General features: G+C 43.8%; 1 long non-coding RNA gene across 2 annotated transcripts in view; it reads right to left on the reverse strand.

The window, feature by feature from the left end:
• The window catches only part of LOC118165110, a 59,620-nt gene that overhangs the window by 16,387 nt on the left and 23,391 nt on the right, over window positions 1-19,842 (reverse strand). The window contains exons 4-5 of one of the 2 annotated variants that reach the window (XR_004749868.1): window positions 15,339-15,515; window positions 13,948-14,953 (exon numbers count right to left, since the gene is read on the reverse strand). This is a non-coding gene — a long non-coding RNA (uncharacterized LOC118165110). Of the gene's footprint in view, window positions 1-13,947; window positions 14,954-15,338; window positions 15,516-19,842 lie in introns of those variants that run through there. The other variant, XR_004749869.1, reaches the window with a different exon arrangement.

Here is a 19,842-nt window from a genome sequence, read left to right on the forward strand (position 1 = left end):
GCCATAGGGGAAGAATTCCTACTTTCAACAGTTATCCCCAGAAACAGTCATCACAACCTCTCCCCCCCCCCTTCCCCCCCACCAATTTTTTTTTTTTTTTTTTTTTTTTTTTTTTTTTTCTGATGATGGTACTTCCAAGGGGAAAAGGGAAGGGGCACATTGTGGACTATCCCAGGGACCATCCACAGGAACATTCTCCATGCTGCTTTTGGCACAAAGCAGCTCACTGGGATGAAGGAGCCACAGCCTGCTCCTCCCTTCCTGCTTCTGCCAATCTCTCAGCTCAAAATACACCATCAATGGCTCCCTGCTGGGTCCCACCTGCAGAGAGAGGGGCTACTAAGAGTCTGCTGATGGACAGCAAGCGAGCAAGATGGGAGGGGATAATATTTTGGGTCTGGGAGTAGGGGAGAGGGAAGGGCACTTTATGAATTATACTTATCTCCTGTACTGAGTTTAATTTATCCCCTAGGACCTAGGCTGCCTGAGAATAACTAATCCACAGTGCTCTTTGCTTGCTCATGTCAAACCTATGTACCCTTCCCAACAAGGGCCTTGGGCAGAGGTTTATGAGACAGTTGTAGGGAGCTAGTGTTGAGCCACTGCAGTATGCCAACAGATGGGCTGGGATGAACATCTTATGTTGGAGATTGCTCCCCAGAGGCTATTTCTGGCCTCTTGTGTTGCTGGAGGGCAATGGAGCTACAACATCACACAGAATTAGGCCTGCTAGGTCTGAATGAGGAAGGTGTTCCTAGCATTTGGGAAGCAAGTGTGAGTCAGCTATTTCAGTACTGAGATGATAATTGCCTTGCAATTTGAGTAATTACCATGTGTGGCAATATATGTGCACTGTGAAAGTATTTCCTAATGCATCCATTAGTGAGCAGCTATGCCACACAGTAGCAAGACTTTGCCTCTTTCACAAACTTTTTAAAGTCTGAAAAAAGTTAAGTGCATCCTTCAGAGTTGGGAGGAAATTAGTTACAGGCTTAACTTGAGGCTCAGGCTTAACTTGAGGCTCACCTCCATGGAGGTGCACTTTTATTCTGTGGAGAAAATAGTAGGGCTGCCTGCTACTTTTATGCTTTTCAGTCCCTATATGTAGAAAGACTTCAATGCACAGCCTTCCTTCTTTGCTAAAATGAAGATAAAATGAAGAGTAACTGTGTTAAGTGAGAGCAACAGGAAAAATATAGCTCCAGATGCTAGCAGATATTGAGGCACCAAATTCCCATTGAAACTGTCTCACTAAAATCATTCATTCACGTAGATAGTTTGTGCTTGGCCTTTGGTTATGTCAATATAATGCAGTTTCCAGAAATCTTTACCTGTTCTCAGTAGTTAATTACGACTATCTAAGCCAGTCAGGCTCGATGGGGCTGAATGAAAAAATGTGTGAATGTTTGAGTGCTCCCGGTTCTGGGCTTTTAGCCCTTTTCCCTGTCTGAGGCAACTACTGTCAAGCAGCACGGCCCTGTGCTTTCTCTGCCTCCACCAGTCAGTAAATGCTGTCTCTTCTATAAGGAGAGTGAGGTGTGTGGTTGTGTTTTGACCCCAGGGCTCAGAGAGCAGCCCAGGCTGAACACGATGTTCCGGATACCCTGAGCTGAAGGAATGGGCCCTGCTCCAGCCCCAGAGCTGCGTGAGGGCCCTCATGGGCATGGGCCTCCAGGGCCTGGTTGCTCACAGTTCGTGACCGGGCCTCGCAGGCAGGCTGAGTGCTGGCACTCTGCAGCAGTTATGCAGCTAGTTATGGACTGGCAGGCAGGTTTCAGCATTTATTGGTGCCCTGTGACACCTAAATTATCATAAGGTCAGAGAATTCATTGAACCCGAGCAGCACTTAAACAATTTCAGACTCATTTGTGGCCATTCAGAACCAACAAGTTTTTCAGAGGAAGACTATTGGCTCCCAGTAAAACATTAATGCGAAGAGCACCAGAAGAAAGCAAGGCTGTTTTAATAAGCTGTCTTGCTGCTGCTGCGGCAGGGACGGGCAGGAGATTATTCCCAGCAAGCGGCCTGCTGTGCCAGCTAAAGGAGCCCCTGGGACGCCAACAGAGGATAATCAACAAGGAGACACCCAGGCCACATATTTTTCTGCTGGCTTTTCTATCTTTCCACCTACTGTGGGTATCTTACTGATCTCAGAGCACCAAGATTCAACAGCCACCTTCTTAATGTTTAGTACTTTGAGCGAAACATGAGGCTGTCTTGTTAATAGCCTCACTTGCCTGCTCTAACACGTCCATTGCTGCTTTCGCTATCCTGGTAGCAGTGGGATGTCAGCAGGGGAAGAAAAAAAGGAAAAAAAAAAAAAAAAAAAGGCAACAGCCTGATGTAGATGAGACCCAAGGAACATAAATCAGAACCTTCTGGAAGGCAATGCTGAAAGCCAGGCTGCTACAGAGCCCTCCTCCTAGCCAGGGTGGCAGGAGGAGGGCCTTGACCTGCTCTCTGGGAGAAGGCCAGATTCCCCCTTCTGCTTTGCCATGGGGCAGGGGGGACAGGGAAGGGACAGGGAGGTGGGGAGGAGGGAGGAGGACCCCAGGGGGACAGGCAGTGGAGGCTGCATCCCTTTCCTCTGAGTCAAGGGACAGCAGCTATCAGTGCGAAGGTGGAGACAAGTAAATGGTAGGCCGGGTTCGCTGCCTTCCCAGAGCAACAGCAGCTGAGTCAAAACAAGCACAGCCAGAAACATGAATCCCTTAAACCACCTTCCTGCCACACACACTCACATATATACACACATCATAATTCATGCTACATCAAAGCAGTGATTACCACAGCTTCCTGGCTGTCTATTTCTGTTTATTTATGGTGCATTACACATTTTAATGCTATTCTCAAGCAGCGGCTCAGCTGCCACTGTTCTGTATTTGGGTGGGAAAAAAAAAGGGGGGGGGGGGGGGGGAAGAACAACAAATGGCTGTAATGTACAGCATGTTGTTCCCTGAGAACAAAGGACAAATGTCCTCAGCACCTTCCAGGGAGCAGCAACTCGGAGTTATTCATAGCATGATGACCCATCCCCATTTCATTCTAGTTCATCGCCAATTCACTTGAGTGGGGGGGGGGTGACATGGGGAAGGGAGAGAAGGGCCAAAACTGCTCCCCAATGACCTTTAAGCCCGGCTGGCTTCAGACAAATCTTACATCATCGTTCATCTTTATGATCATGTCAAGCTCTGGGCTGCTTCAAGGCAGGGGCAAGGATTTGATGAAACCTGAGCTAAAACACCAAACTCTTGGCTTGTTTGAAGCTGGATTCAGCTAATGGCAAAAGAGCAGCTACTAGAAATGACACCCAATGTGAGGTTGCAGGCTGCGCCCTCTTCTGCCCCTCCCCATAAGGTTAGAACATGTGGACTTGACTATTAATTTATTTAAGGAAACAACACTCAGCTCAGACCAGGCTGAGCATACAAGATTTATTTCTCCTTGCCATCAACCTTAGCACCATTCCCTCTTGAAGCCTGACTTCTCATTACCATTACTCTCCTTGCAAAATGCAAGTCATTTTGTTCATGCCATGGGAAAAATACATCATCTCTTTAAGTACATCAACAATATCAACATGCAACAAATAATACTGAACAGGCAGGAAAAGCAGAAGCCATTGTGTTGGCAATCCCTACTGTGAATGACACACAGACTGCCGCTGTGTACCTCCTGCTGTACCCTGGTGTGTAGGAGTGGCACTTCTGAAAGGCTCTTTTTAGACCCTTTAATATTCCAGCCATCCTTGGGAGTGCACTCCAGGCAGCATGCTATCAGCTTCTGCTGTAATAAACTGCTCTTAAAATGCCTAGCTATGGTGCCCATGAAACACACTACATGTATATCCTGGGTCCTGAAGCACCCTTTCCTTTCCAAAAGACAGTTGTATAGGAGTGGGGGACATGTGGCTATGCCCATGGTGCTACACAAATCTACCTTGGCTCTGAACTAGGAGAAAGAAATAAATAAAGAATCTTTCACCTGCTCTATTCACAGCTATTTTTTCCAAGAGCAACCTCGGCTAATGCCAGAGGGGCCAGCAGTTTCTTAGAGAGGTCTCTGTCCACTGGAGGTAAAAACACCAATATAAAACTGCTCTTGATGGCGGCACCCTTCAGGCACTATTGCATGGAGTTACATCTGAACCACAGAGCCAAGGCTGATACCTTATCACAAACTTATAAGTCACCCAGTCCCTCCTGACACCCTGTTTACGGAAGCTGTTGCAACATGAAAGGATAGCGCAAAAGAGCTAAGTCCTGTAGTCCTTATTTTTTCAAGCTATTACAGTGACATTTGTGTTCTTCATTTCACAGAGTTGCTGAACTTCATTAATATGTATTTATACGGGTATGTTTGTACAGATATACAGATGCAAACACAATGGCAAGGACAGACTCTAAGCCAAATGTTGATCTTATGAACAGATAAAAAAGGAAACTCTACTCATGGAGGTGAGAATGCACTGGATTTACAGTGCAAGGAGTGATAGCCAAAGTGTCTGGACAGCACAGTCTATGTGGAGTTACGTTTCCTACTCACTTATCCCCTGCTCGATCCACATACTGCTGGTGGGGGCCAAGCCCCATCCCGCACCAAGCCCCATCCCATCCCCTCAAGGATTTGAAAGACTTTCCAAAGGAAAGAAGGAGGAAAATCCTCATATGAAGAATGGGTCTGGATGACAGCACTAAGCAAAAGAACAAAAACAGAGATCAAATGCCAGAGAGCATGAGAGCAAAGCCAATATGGGGACTTGGGACAAGTGGGGTGGCACCAATGGCTCCAAACCCCACTTCTGGACTGTGCCTGAAGCTAGAAAGCAAAGCAGATGCCACCCCCTCTGAGGGAGCGGCCCCCAGAGGAAACACCTGAGAAGAGCCCTGCCGAGCCTCCCACCCACCCTCCGGGGGTGCTCTAGTCAAAGGCTGTGGCTGGGGGGGCTCACACTGCTCCCAGCAGGCCTCGGTTTCACAGGCTGCTTAATCCCAGGCGGCATGTGCTAGCCCAGGCAGGGACCGTAACCGAACCCCGGGTAGGGATTTGGTACGCAGAAAGAAATGCTTCTGCTCTCTGGTGGCATGTGTGATGGGTATTTTTAACCTCCCCGCTCAGCGCCCACGGGCAGTAGCTGCAGCACCGAGGGCAGTGTGGGAAGAGCTGCAAGCAAGCTGCGTGCAAGGGGCAGCCAGGTCAGTGACGTGGGGCTTCAGCAAGCAAATTAAAGGTCTTGGGACTGCATTTAGGTGAGACATGACAACTGTTCAAAAGAGCTGGTAGCTCCTCTTGGCTCAGTAGTCTAGTTGCAGCTGGCCAGTTTCAGGGCTGAGCATCACCCGATTTCTTCTTCACTAAGAGCTTTGTGATCTGGGGCTGTAGTTCTCTTATCACCAAAAGGAATGGGGCTGAGATTGCTGTTGCTCTGTTTTTGCAACCAACCTGCTGTAAGCCAACAGACAAATTGGAAGAATTTTGGCAACTCTTCTGTCACTCAGGGTTTTGCTGTCACTGCAAAAGAAGCAAAAGGTGTTCACTTTATCCTTCCATGGCTTCAGCTTAAAGCCAAGGGGTACAAAAAGTGTATTTATTTTTTGTCCTTTGTGGAAAAATCAAGTAAATATTATATTTATTACAGCAAAATATTTTGTGAATTTATTATGTTCTTCAACAGGGTAATTCAGACTAAACTGTTCAACCCAGTTTTCATTCTCCAGGTGTTTAGTTGAACTTTGTTTCCTTTTAGTTTGGGTCACTTTTAAATTAAAAAAAAAAAAAATCCATTTTGAAACAAAAGGTGAAAACGTTTCATTTGGAAAATGTCAAATCATTTTTATGGGCTTTTTTTTTTTTGAAACTATTTCAGTATTTCTTTAAAGACTGTTGAAACAAGAAGTTTCAAACTTTTTAAGATTTCCCTCATTTTTTGACAGAAATGACATTTTTGGACAATTTCATCTCAAAAAAAAATTCTAATACTATATAGATTGTAAAACAAAGGAAAGTAGAAAACAGAAATTACAGGATCAGTCCACTTCAGCTCAGCTAAGCTGTGGCCTTTCTTGGCACATCAATGAATCCCTGAAAGCAAGGAATAAGGATTAGGTGTCCTTGAGAGACAACGGGTTTTTTTTGAGAAAGATGAAGGTTCTCAAGAAGAAACAGGGAAAACATAGGAGGAAAATACATGACAATGGTCATATTGCTTTGCAGGGTGATACTGAAACGGGCAAAAAAGTGCTGGACCTAGAAATATTTCTGCCTTTTATCCCCATGACCAATTATGTGGGCTTTGCAAGCTGCCAATAGCCGTATAGGCAGTTGCACTTCTGTCATAAGAAGGATGTTTCCATTTTAGCAGAGATTTGTTTGCTTTTTGAGACCCTGCAGCAACCTCTCAAAACCAGACTTGCAGTGCTTTTGCAGTGCTTTACTATGAACACCGAAGTAATCTTACAGTCCTCATTTGACCGTCCATGTTCCCCACTCTGTTCACAAAATGTTTTGCTATTTACAGCAGGATTTTTTTTAAAAAAAAAAAAAAAAAAAAAAAAGGTATATGAACATTATCTATCTTGTAGCCAAGGCCTTTCAGTGATTCCCAGAGAGGAAAATTCGGGATTAGAGATAATATTTAGTTTTCTGCTATTAGGTCCTTTCTCCTCTCCCTGCTCAGTCCCCACATAACACACACAACAGTGATTAAAACAATGGGAATTAATCATATCCTGTGAAAGAAAAGTGGACCTGCAGTTTGCCTTTTCTATGTGATGGAATAATACAATCAACTTCAGGAATCATTTGTGATTTCTCTTGTCACAGCTTTTTGGCCAAATTAATCACTGTTACAGGCAGGCAAATCCGGAACCGTTCCCTCAACTTCATCTTCCAGCTCAGAAAGCATATGCAATATATTCTTTGTATGTAGTGCGTTTCACAAACAACACCAAAGAAAAGTCACAGCAATTTCTTCTTAAACTATTGCAAATTCCTTGCTGACCTCAAAATCTGAGTAAGGACTTGTAAGGACTCAGGAAATTTCACAGCTTGCAGGGGGAGGTAAGAAATTAAAGAAAAGCAGGAAACCATTTCCAAATTCTTCTGCACTGCAAAAATTGCACTGATCCAAAAATTCTCCTCCCTGCTGTACCACCCAGAGGTGCTTTCTTTCAACAAGATCTCTGTGAGAAAAGGGAAGTCAGACTTTCTTCCATCAGCCTCAGTGCAGTTAGCACCCCCAGACCCGCACCATTTCTCCTTGGTGCAGCAGCACCTGGACAGTCCTTCCTCCTTCTCCAGTGACAACCTGGGTATTCCTGCACCCAAGTGAATAAATGTCAGAACTGGCCAGGGAAAAAATCCATTTTGTCATTGAATTAACAAAAAGCCATTTTGAACGCCTTGCACACACAGTAAATTAATACACTCCTTGGCTAATTACTGCTTGCTGAGGGCTGGAGGTATGGGATGCCTGGCACCTGCAGCAGCAGACAGGGCTCTTCACCAAGTTGCCATCGGCTCCCTCTCCCCAAACACACACCGGTAAGAATCCCATCACAACTGAGCTGAAAGTCACCACAGTGCTACTCCTGAGTCACCCCCTGGATAAGTGAAACAGACTGACCTTGCCTCAGGGGTGGGCGGCCTCTTCATGAGGCTGTGCCAGCACCCCCAGCAAGGCCTTGGTAAGCACCCCTGCAGCAGTCACCTTAGCCCTGCACCTCATCTCAGCGTGATTAATTAATTAACAAATTACAGTGCAGTGAAGCCAGCTACCTTTCTGCATTGAGTGGGATGTATGATCAGCTTGGGGGACTCCGGGGGGACTGAGCTCCTTGGCAGATAGCCTGCTCTGGACTGCAAGAAGAACAGGTCCACACCTGTTTGCAACTCAACCAGCATGTGGTTCTCACTCTTACAGCCATCCCGACTGTTGTGACATCTTTGCCCTGCAGTTTGGCTAACTTTGTTAGGATTCATTGTCAAAAAGAAGAGGAAAGCAGGAAATAAAAAATAAAATAAAATAAAGATCCCAAGAACAAATGCAAAAGCTGATAACACAGAAGATGAGTTCCACTGGGATCCAAGAAGTAGGTACAAATCAGAAATTAAACCCTTTATTTAAGAAAATTAATAAAATTCTTATTAAATATTAATGAACAAGGCTGGAGTCCATTGTTTCCCTGGTGAGTACTAAGCAAAATTAAATATGTCATTCTTCTCCCTTTAATCTGATTGATAGGGGTTAATTTTAAGATTATTTTTTTTTCCATTTGACGTGTGTATTTCGGAAGGTTTACATAGTATAATCACAACTGGCATTTCACCATGGTGACAAGTTCTTCGCAGAGACTGCCCACAGAACTGTTCTTTTCCTTTCCTCAGAGAAACTGGGGGAAAGTGTGTCCTCTGGCTACAAGGCATTAGTGCTCAGACTGCCGGGGTGCAGCCATGCTTTGTTACCAATATACAGTGTGATCTTCAACAAGTCCTTTTGTTTTGCAAAATTTGTATAAAATTGCCTCTAGGATGGGAGCTTCTCCTCAAAAATAGACGTCTATGTGGCGTCATCAGTTAACTTCAAACCTTGTCTTCCCAGCAGAAAAGCAGAAAATGCCAAGCAAAAGGTGCATACTTGAAGAGAAGGACAAGAGGCATACCTTGTCCATAACCTTGCTAGGCATGTGTCAGTGCTGAACCACTCTCACAGTGATTTTTTATTTTTCTCTGCATCTAGTTAGAATTTCTCTTGCTGTGGCTCTATGCAAATGGTGCAACTACCCTCTTCCTCTTACGCTGCAACAGTTCTCAGAAAGGCAGTGAAGCCCCAGGCTGTTACTCTTGTTCCTGAATAGCTTCCCTAGATGAGGAAAACACTGGACTGAAGCATCCTGTCTCTGCAGGACTGGATGGCCCACTGTGAGGAGGAAGCCTGGTCCTTCAGGGAGAGAAAAGCAGTCCCATCCTCTTAGATCAGTCCCATGAGCGCAGCCAAAGGCTCCTCTCCAACAAGGAGCCTGGGACAGCCAGACTCTGCCCTGGGGTACAACCAGCTTCCCCAGTCCCTGTGATAATCCATTGGGCTCCTTGCCTGAAAGGCTCTTGGGGAAGACAAAGCATTATTTCATTTTCAAGGAGCTTAAATATTCTGCCTGCCTATGGCCTTTATCAGCCTCAACTTTTTTGTAGCCCTGCCATCTAAAGTTATTGCTCATTCACTGTAGCTAATTCCTTTTGATGAGTTTCACAGCAAATGCAGCTTCTTGAAAACTTGTTATGGATGCTGGCTTTGCACATAAGTGAAAAAAAAATAATACATGGATGGATGGTACATCCATCTTACAGTAAATTAAAAATGAGAGCTGCTTGGTGGCTGCTTTGGACATGCATAGGCATTTCTGGGTTGTGTTTGTTTTGGCTGGCAAAGCAGGAAACTGTGAGCATCCTTAAGGTTAAGAGAATGCACATGGACGTGATATTTTGAAAAGTGTCTTGACCTGAACCTGTGATTAAACAAAAAGGAAATAGCATTTGGAAAACAAGTAAAGAATTACTAAAATATTCAGGGCCTTGGAGGGAGAAATCTGCTTTCACTTTTCCTGGCATTTTGCCTGTCAAATTATGAGCTTATTTGTGGTGCTAAATGCTTTGCTTGTGTCTCAGAAAGCTGCAGGAACTGCTGGCTCTTTTTTTTTTTTTTTTTTTTCCCCCAGTGGAAGGGAGAAGTCGTTAATGATCCCAAAGGTTAAGAAATTGGCACTGTCAGAAGCCAGGACTCATTATTTATCAGCTGAACTCATCGAGGGCCCGCAGTGTGCAGGATTTCCCACCTGACTGCCTGCCATCCCCAAAGAATGCTCTGCATTTGCCCATATGTGCACACAGGTATCAACCTATATATAAAGAAGATCAGAGATGTACAAGAGATATACATAGACCAAACCTATTATATGGTTCAGCTATGGGAAGGGATCCCAAACTGAGTATCTTTGTTGGGTCTTTTCTCTGAGCTAAACCAAACTCTGAACTGCAATATACACCCCAAAGCTTCAGAGACAGTTTATATGTCAGTACATCCTAGAATTGTATAAGGGTGGTGTGTCCTGGGCCACTGAGCCCCACCAAGTATCCCCCTAGACTTAAGTAACTAATCCCTGCATGATTGGCATGGGGGTGGAAGATAACCAACCCAGTCCCATCTACAGACAACCTTGGGCCTCAGGGTTTTTAATGGATGTAGTAGTCTGTAACACAGCATCATGCTGGCACAGAGTGTCAGAAAGAGCTGTGTGAAACCCAAATTTAGGCACATCACTGTTTAGCGTTTTGCTGTCTGCAGAGCCCAGGGAGGCCCTAGGGTACATGGAGAGGCTCTTTCCAGCATATTGTGACCAGACCTGATGCTCCTCTAAAAAAGGAGTTCCCTGTGTCACCCCTGCATTGACATGCCTAGGGCCTGGGGGATATGGGGAGGAAGAAAAGAAACACAGCTCTGTCTCCCTTTCTGCACTGCCTTTAACGTGCTGCTTCCAATGAGAAGCACTGAGACCACAGGAGGGGTCTCGCTCAAGTGTTGACATATACCAGTGAGCTTGTGGAGGTGCAGAGCCTCAGCCCTTCTCCCCAAATGAGGAGACCCTCTGGACCAGATCAACCTCTTATCTTTGGCCTTCAGAGACTTTATCACAAAAAAGGTGAGTGCATCAGCTTAGAAAATCTTATCCATTGAGATCAGAAAGCATTGCTTGCTTAGGCAATTGCTTAAGCAATAAAGTGCAGTGAATTTTCCTCTACAGTGGTATCCAGAGAAATCAAGAATCAACTCTGCTCGACTTTCCACTCAAAGTTCTCTCCAAGGAAACACAGGAGGGCAAATGAAAAAGGAAGAAATTACAATAAACTTTGGACTAAACATTGTAACCCTTGCCCCTACCCTTCAGATTGCCCTTGCCTTTTCTCTCTGTTTAATTTAAAATACTCATCTTTCAAGTGAAAAGGGGAACTTTAAAGGGAGGTATGGAACAAACTTGTTAAAAATACAGTTGAAATTTCACTGCTTGTTTGTGGAACTGAGTACAGAAAATCAAAAAGTGTTCTGGCAGAGGAAGAAATGCATTTATTGAGGTATCACGCTGTAGCAGTGCACTGAGGCCTCTAATGAGAGCATGTTCCAGTATGCTAAGTAGTCCTTATCTACATGGGAAGATGTGTTTCCTGACACCGTCTGAAATCTAAAGGCACGGCGACAAAGCACGGTGGCTTCTTTTTTACCAGCAGGAAAAATAATGCACTGAGAAATCAAGCCTCATACCTCAAAGCTCAGAGCGGAGCAACTTTGAAGAGTGTGTGTAGTCTGACTTACCCCAGTGCCACAGAGATGGCACCCCCGTGCCCATCTTCTCGGGGCAGGCCAACACCTAACTAGATGCCGGTTCACACGTCCTTTTGCGTGTATCACCCATACACCATACACTGGGACTCAGAGCTTGCTATCTGAAAAGCCCCTAGCACTCAGTTCTAGCTAGATAAATAATAGTGGCATTAAGAGACTAAAATATTAACATAAAAGACTAACTTGTAATTTCTTCTTTGTATGATATAAGCTAACAGCGTCTCCTTTACTCGAAGGGAGACTGCTTTGAAAGGATCAAGAACAGCTCTGTGAAAGTGGGAGGAAGGGACATTTATATAACAATAAGCCTTTCCCCCCTTAATTTTCTCAGTTGGCTGCACAGTCTTCTCCTGTCTTTTGATGAGATCGCTTAATAAAAACATTAAAAGGATGAGCTTAGGCGGCTCCATTTCCAGTAATAGGATGGGTATGAGACCAATGAGAAACTTCATTTCTTAAAACCTCCCTGCTGAAATCTACCCTACCTCAGCGTTTATCAGCTTCTCTGCTTTATTGTCTAATGAAAATAGCTCAGCTTCAGCTCTTACTCATCAAGGCATGTGGATGACAATGTCAACTGACACCAGTTTTCATAAGCTAAAAAAGCTGCTCTGGGATAAAGCAGCAGTGAGACCAATCAGATTTAGTGATTAATATTTCCTGCTTCAGAAAGTATAAAGACACACATGCAGTTCAAATTAGACTTCACTGGAAAAGATGACTTGAGAGAATAGTTGGGCAAAGATCAGGTTTCTGAATGGAGGACCAACAGCTTGATTCTTAAGTGGTATTTCTGAATGCAGAAATGAAGTTTTCTGGTTGTGTTACACAGATAGGTGACAGTAAAAAAATGAAGAAGGGGTTGCTTCCTGTTGCCCTATGTCCAACTTTATTCCCTGGGACATCAAAAAAAGAGGTCTGCTCTTGGTACTTGCACAGTAATCGCTGTCACCATCCCCAGCCAAAAAAATATTCCTCTCTCCTTTTGCCTTAGACATATCCTTTAGGATACCTGCTGCGTTCCAAGTGTGGCTCTGAGAAATATCAAACTCTTTTATCCTGTTTTTGTTATTGTTGTTGTTTATTTATTTATTTATTTATTTTTCACTTCACCCACCAGCAGCCTTCATTTTGCTTTGCTTGCCTGGCCACCTGGAGGAAGCGCTTACAGTCTTTCAAAGTGGGCTCACAGAGTTTGACTGAGGTGTTACATCAGTGCTAGACCAGCGCACCACCAAAATGGAACAGTCCAACTGGTGAACAGGCAAACTCCAACCACTGGGTTCATGCCAGTGACTTTGGTATGCTAATCTGGGGTATAATAGAGGCTTGCATCAGATTCACTGTCTCTTCTGGAGTTTTATTTTATAATATTTAGTCTCCAAAGATGTAGGAGAAGGAAAGGCTTTTTCTCCCCTCTCAACATTACTTTTGTAAAAGGAAGCTGTGCTGAGAACTGCTGTATGGTTGAAACATCCCTTTATGGACACACAGAGCTCTCTTACAGCTTTCACAACACTTGCCTTTCCTTGGCTCTTGCACGAAGAAAGAGTGAAAAGTAATGCTTGTAGCCCTTAGGATCAGATATGGTTGGTAAATGTACCCTGCAGTTTCTGGCTCGTCAGAGATGTCTCTTTTAAGTCAGATGCAGAAAACCCTGGATAATCTTTGCTGTCCAGTAGACAAAATGGGCCAGAGACTTTACAGTCTGATCTTATGGCTCGTGTTCTCTGGTTTAATGTTGTCCCCAAGTCACAAATGGGGTGAAAAGCCATCAGATCTTCTCACGCAGGAGCTTCATGGCCTGTATGACACACCTGGTGCAAATCAAGCCTGTGCTATGAATATGGAGCATCTCTCAGCTCCCTGTACCTAAGACAGAGGCTGTTAGGAGAAGAGCAGAACTGAGCAGGCTATATGCTGCTATGTGTTTGGTCTTCACAGTGTTTTGGATCACAAGGTAACTCTGAGAAGCTCTGGGGCTGTAGCATGCAGTTATCAGGAGCTAACGTGGTCCTTGACAGGATGATGAGGCTTTCTGAGTAAGAACTGTCTAATAAAAAAGAAACACAAGTCCAACAGTGGAGGCTTGGAAACAGAAAAAGAAGCCTTTGAAGGGGGAGAGAACAAGAAAAAGAGAGACAACCCAGGTAGCAGAAGAAGAGAATCTCCCTAAATAATGAAAACTTGAGGAGTGAGAGACAGGTCTCTTCTGCCAGAACAGAAGGAAAGAGAGACCAGGCTTTGAAATAGGAGGGAAAAAAAAAAAAAAAATGAAGTCACTAAAAGCAGAGGACAAAGAATTAAGAGCCAAAAGGGACTGAGTAGGGTACTAAGATCAAAGGGACTGCTGTATGGAATTTGAAAGCACAAGTAGGATATAAAAACCATGGAGATATTCCATTTTGGGTAATTCGAGAGATGAGGTTTTGGGATTTCACAACACAGGGTGAAAAATGTTTGACCTGGTTATCTAAAAACGAAAAACATCTCAAACACTGTTCTTTTCAGAAGAAATCCTGCTAATCAGTTTGAAACACAGGAGTGCTACTGTATTCTTAAAATCCTTTCTGATTTTTATTTATTTTGTTTCATTGGCATCCTATTATGCCTTAATTAGGTGGTGATTTCTCGCTATCACACATTTAGGTCAGCAGATAGCCCAATGGAGTGAGAGAATGAAATCAGATATAGTTGAGGCATACAGTTTCTTGGAGTATTTGCAGTGCCCTGAGAGTGAGGAGATGACTAGAGAGAGACTAGATCATACAGACAATTGTGGCAAAAGTATATATTAAGAGGCAGATTTTAAGTCCACATCACAGGTCGCGGCTTTCAAAAGAGCTTAGTCTGTATTTGTGCATGTAAAAAAGTGGTCAGATTTTTTTACATGCACCAAAACATATCTCCAGAATGAAATGAAATGTTCATTTGGGGGTGGTAAAAGTTTATGGTCAAGCCTGAAGGTCAGTGTAAATTAGAAAGCTGGATTCCTCCATCACGTGCTCTTAGTCCCTCTATACTCCCTTCCCCCTGAAGGATTAGCAAATAAATTCTTTTTTTTTTTTTTAAATGGATTGTCAAAATATAATGCAGTCAGCTTCAACTCGTGTTTCAGCTCAAGAACAGAAGCAGCCCATGCAGAGAGTGCTGTGAAAGTCACACTAGTAGCAGACCAGAGTTTTCAGTCAGGGCCACTGGGGTGGCTCTGATGACTTTACAGTTAGTTCATGATTAATAAATGTCTTTTGTAACATGGTTCTCCTGCATCTCTCCTCTCCCCTCTGCCTGCTACCTGTGGGTTGTGCTGTTCTGATGTCTGATTCTGCTCTCACCCGGTTCATCTTGATTAGAGGAAAAGAGAGTATGCAGGGGGATATATGCTTGCGCGTGTGTACAACAACACATAGCTTGTGAGCTTCCATCCTCTGAAAGCAGCTTTTCATTCTTGTCAAGACAAACCCACAGCGAAGTTCAGAAGTCACTGCTGTTAGACAGGAAAAGGGCCAGTTCAAATCTGTCACTCCATCAGAGCGTGGTATTCCCCCCTGGTAAAGGTCACTTTGAGAGAAGATATGAAAGTGATTCAATACTTGAACTTATACACAAAGCCAAGCAACTTATTTACTATGCAGTGACCCTGTAGTGACCTCATCCACAACATATGCAGCTCCCACTGGCATCGGTTGGTGTCGTGAGTACAGATCAAGAAAACAGTATTGCTGTTCTAGGGGAATACACTGAGTGCATCTGTGCTTTAGTTTTACAAATCCCATATGCACCTTTCAATCACTTTTTATAAACATTAATAAAGTATTGAGTGGAGCTTTGAAAGATGAGCTTTTATTTTCATCCAGGCATTTCTAATGCTGTTTCTCAAGGCACAGCGAGTAAGACACATATACCAAAGACAATCAAGAGTTTTTCAAGCTGTGCCGTCTTTTACCTTGAACAAGAATGTTCACAGTGATGCTCTGAAATAAATTCTAGTCCGAATGATCATTTGCTTAAAAGTGAGGAATAAGCAATTTTTTTTTTTCTTTTGAAAAACGTCAGAGGCCAAAGAGATCATGTAGAACTGTTCTTGCACTGAACTTGATTTTATTAGTTCCCAGGAAAGCACCTAGTTGAGAAGGTGAAGAAGAAAACTTCTTCCCATCTTTCAAAGGCACACCATGGTTACCAGCTTTGCGGGACTACCATATGAATCACTGTTTTGTGTCACTGCTTATACACAGCTGTGCTGTCACCGTGCAGAATTTTTCTGAGCACCAACATCCAAATTCAAATTAAAAGGAAAACCCAAACAAATTCATCTACTACTCTCATGATTCACCCGCTTCCTTGCCACCATCATGGATGCAATGCAGGGACAGAGGAGGAGAGCAAAAAATAAAAGCAGCAACCTCTACATTTGAAAAGCTGAGGCTGTTTGCTTAACAGATAAAAAACATTTATAAGATCTCACTTTATTCTGAGGTTTCTAATGCAGGTTTTGTTGTTGTTGTTGTTTTAAATTATGTTCCCCGGTTTCCCCCAAACCAAGTTTACAATTCTAGTATAAAACAGCAAATCTGTCTGCCTGATATAAAAAGCTATTTTCTCCCCCCTCCTTCCCTTTTTATTTCCCCTCCTCAATCGACAGCATTTGCCTCCGGTGCCTCAACAGTAGCTATGACTGTGTCTTAATGAAAAAAGATGTATAAAATATTACCATAACCTCAGAGGCATGAGTAAAGCCCTTATTAGGATTCGGGACCTACAGCTGGAACTGGGGCTCGGGCTGGGAGATAAAGTTAACTATTGTTAGCTCACAAGTGGCTCAGACTTCCTGGCAACTGAAGTGAATTACTCAGCCCTTTATGCAGGGTTTCAGAAACAGTTCACTGTTTCACAACAAAAAAGGCATTCAGGCAGGCATTCAGGCCGGGAGAGATGGTCTCCCCGGGCTCTAGAAAGCTAGCTTTAAGACAGTGAATGGACACTGGAGCCTCATAAGTGAATGACCACTGTGGGAAAGGGTGATGATGTCAGCCTGAATGCATTTCCAATGGTTTTGTCCCACTTTTCATTGCTTTTGCCTCTCCCTCACTCCCTTTCTCTGCCTCAGTCTGTCCCCTTCCTGTTCTTTTCAGGCCATTATTTTAAAAGTTGAGACCTCGCATCAACACCAAGGGCCCACTGCGTCGTGGTTGCCATGGCGATGTTTCTCTGCACATTTGTTTGCATATAAAAAATATTTGGGGGTTGAAGAGGGATGGGGGGGGCTGAAAAGAAGATGAAAAAGTGAGAGGTGGAGGGAGAGGAGGAGTGTCAGCATCCTGCGGCTGGGAGCTGGGGCTCAGAGGCAAAGGGTGGGGGGAGGAAAACGGGGGGCACCGGGAGGGGAACTGATGAAAGCAGCAGGGATTTGGGGTCCTTTGAAAAACAAATTTGTAATCCTTCACACTGCACATGTTTGAAAGGATCGGCACTTTTGAAGGCCTAGGGAAGAATCAGAATAATGTTCTTAGCTAAGCCCTCGGAAAGAACAGAGCTGTGCTTTGGAAAACATACCCAATTACATAAGTTTATCAAAAGCTTTCAAAGGCTCCTCTGTCCTCAACCAAAAAGAAAGAAAAAATAGCAGAGGGGTGAAAGAAGGAGAAGGTTCCTCAGCGCATTGCCTGCAGTAGCAGGCGCACTGCAGCTAGGCCGACATCCCCCGGCCAGCACGGCCTGCCATCCCTGCCTCCCCATGCTACCTGCATGGCCTGCCATCCCCGGCCTCTCTCCCCATGCTACCAGCACCTCTTGGGAAGTATCCTTGCAAAAAACGGCTGGACACACACCACAAGGGAATGTGGAGCAAAGCACTTAACACACAACCTTGCGAGTAAAACCAAGCTGCTTCGACTCTCCTGGCCTGCAAGCCCACCTGGATCGCTTCCTACCTGCTATGAAATACTTGCTGTTCACAGGGATAAATATATGCATGCTTGGCTAAGCTTGTCCTGAGGCAAAATTACAAGATGGCAGCGTTGTGCAGGCAGCAAGCATTACGTTATGGATTAGCCCCCCACCAGGTTCCTGATGTGCTGGGGTTTGGAGCTAGTGTGCTCAGGATTGTAGCTGCACCGGGATGTCTTAGCAGCAGTCCCCCTTGGGGAGTGCCCTCCCTCTGCCTTACTGCAACCCTGTCCTGCTGAGACTATCTTTGCAGGCAAAAAGGGTAGCTTCTGACAATGGATAATTAACACAAGTTTCCCATCCTGCTGTAAAATAAATAAATAAATAAAATAAAATAGCGAACAGCACAGACTGGGGTAGTTCTACTGTGCTGTAAAACAGGAAAGGAGGGGCTGCTGGCTTCACCTTAACTGTCTTTCTGTTTGTGCTTTCCTTCACCCCCACAGACTACCAATATGTAGCCAGAGGTAAAAGCTCCACACAGGCAATGTGCTTTAGCTTTGCCATAAGGTAAGTTCACAAAGATCAGCCCTGTACCCATGTGAGGCTGACTTCAGTTAATTTTCCTCTGGCAAAACTTAAGAGCTTAGTCTTCACTGGGTTTTTATCGTGAAATAATTATTGCATATGATAAGAGACACAGCTTTTTATGCTTAAAAAGGAAAAGCCTTTGGCTACCTACTAAACAGGGGCTCCCTGTCTCCAGACAGGATTTGGTAGTGAGGTATCTTTCTCATGTTAGGTATCATCTGAATAAAACCAAATCAAATCAAACCTTTATGCTAGAGCCTAAGGGTGCAAACACAAATCCTATCTTCTCCAAAAATATTGGCACCCACTGATGAACCATTTGCAGCCAAGCCCACAGTAGGAAGTTCACATTTTGACCTGGTGATGAGACCAGCACAGCTACTGAACTCCAGAAGAACTTCTGAAAGTTCCTGTCATACAAAGATGCTCCATTAAGGGTATTTCTAACCAGTCTTACAAGATAAAGCATGAAGATATTTATTTCCCCAAGGTAGTTTTTCCTCTTCCTTCTTTTCCTTAAAAAGAGTCTCAATACTGTATCTTGTTCTGTTTAGCTTTAACAGGGCACCTACTGCCTCAGATCTTGTCCATTCAGGTAGAAACAAAGACCAAGGAAAGCATACAAGGCTGTGTTTTCAGACAGCTTTAGCCTAGTCTGAGATTAAGGTGCCACCCAAGGGACACTGCCTTCTGCCTTCAGCCCTCGAAACCCATTGTGTCCACACTATACTTGTTAATGGTGGGACAATCTCTGTTGAACTCTTGCTGCTGTGATAACCCCTCTTGGCCATTTTTTCCTTTCCTGACTAGTGCAGGCTTGTGTGAATAACGTTAATATGAATGCTTCAGTTCATTATAAATCAATTCACTGGCTTCAATAAACTCACCTAGTGTCAATAGGAAAGTTCCTTTACACAGACTTCAGCCAAAATAAAAACAGCAGGTCTTATAATTGATATAGGTGTTTCAGTATCATTAATCACATAAACATGTCTACTTGGAATGTATGCAATGGCTGTGTCTCCACAACTTCAGGGACTGAGGTGCTAACTCCTTGATACTGGTGCCATTTACCTAAATTATTAATCCACTGAAGATAAATAGGTGCTAAGAAAAATACGAGAGTGCCTGTCTGAGGTGTTTTCTCTTCACAGTTTCCCTCCGCTTAGGGCTTAGGTCTTCTGACTTCACCATTTCATTAGTCCTCTTTATGTCCACAATATATTGACATGACCAATACACACACACACACACACACACACACACACACAAAAAAAAGGTTAATGTTAAGAGATGAAAATGAAAATACTTTTCAGGCCTTCTTTATATATCGCCAAAAAAAAAAGGGAAAAGGGCACAATTTGCCAGTCACCTCATTCCATTCTGGCCTTAAGCAAGTCTGGTCAGTCAGACGTGTACAAGCACTGCAGAGCCCCAGAGGCCCTCATGTGAGGCTCTCCTATACCAGCAAGCACTGGGTGAAGCAAACACAGTCCTTGTGGAAGGACTACTGTGTCTTGTCTAGAAATGGCTCTGAGGTCAAGCTGCCCAGGAAAGACACCCCCCCAAATATATATATATATATATATATATATATATATATATATATATCCACAACCCCCTGCAGAAAAAAAGTATTTTGCAGTGTTTAGATGGCTTGTCTGCTTGAATAGCCTTGGGCCTCCACATAACTACTGTGATGCACCAACAATCCCTCACCATTACACTTAGAAAACTGCATCTAAAATGCAACCCTCATGAGACTTAGAGGGGATTCAAATCATTGTGATGATAAATGTGTGACTAAATGGAAGTTAATATTTTGAAATTTTAAAATAAAAATAAAAATGGAAGAATGTTACTTCTTTGTGAAGTTTCAAAGCTTTTTTCTTTTTTTTTTTTCCTTTTTTTTTTTTTTTTTTGTCCTGATTCCAGATGAAAATCTGTGTGTAACCATTGCAAATACTTGC

This window comes from Oxyura jamaicensis, chromosome 3 (genome assembly GCF_011077185.1).
Source record: "Oxyura jamaicensis isolate SHBP4307 breed ruddy duck chromosome 3, BPBGC_Ojam_1.0, whole genome shotgun sequence".
NCBI lineage: Eukaryota > Metazoa > Chordata > Aves > Anseriformes > Anatidae > Oxyura > Oxyura jamaicensis.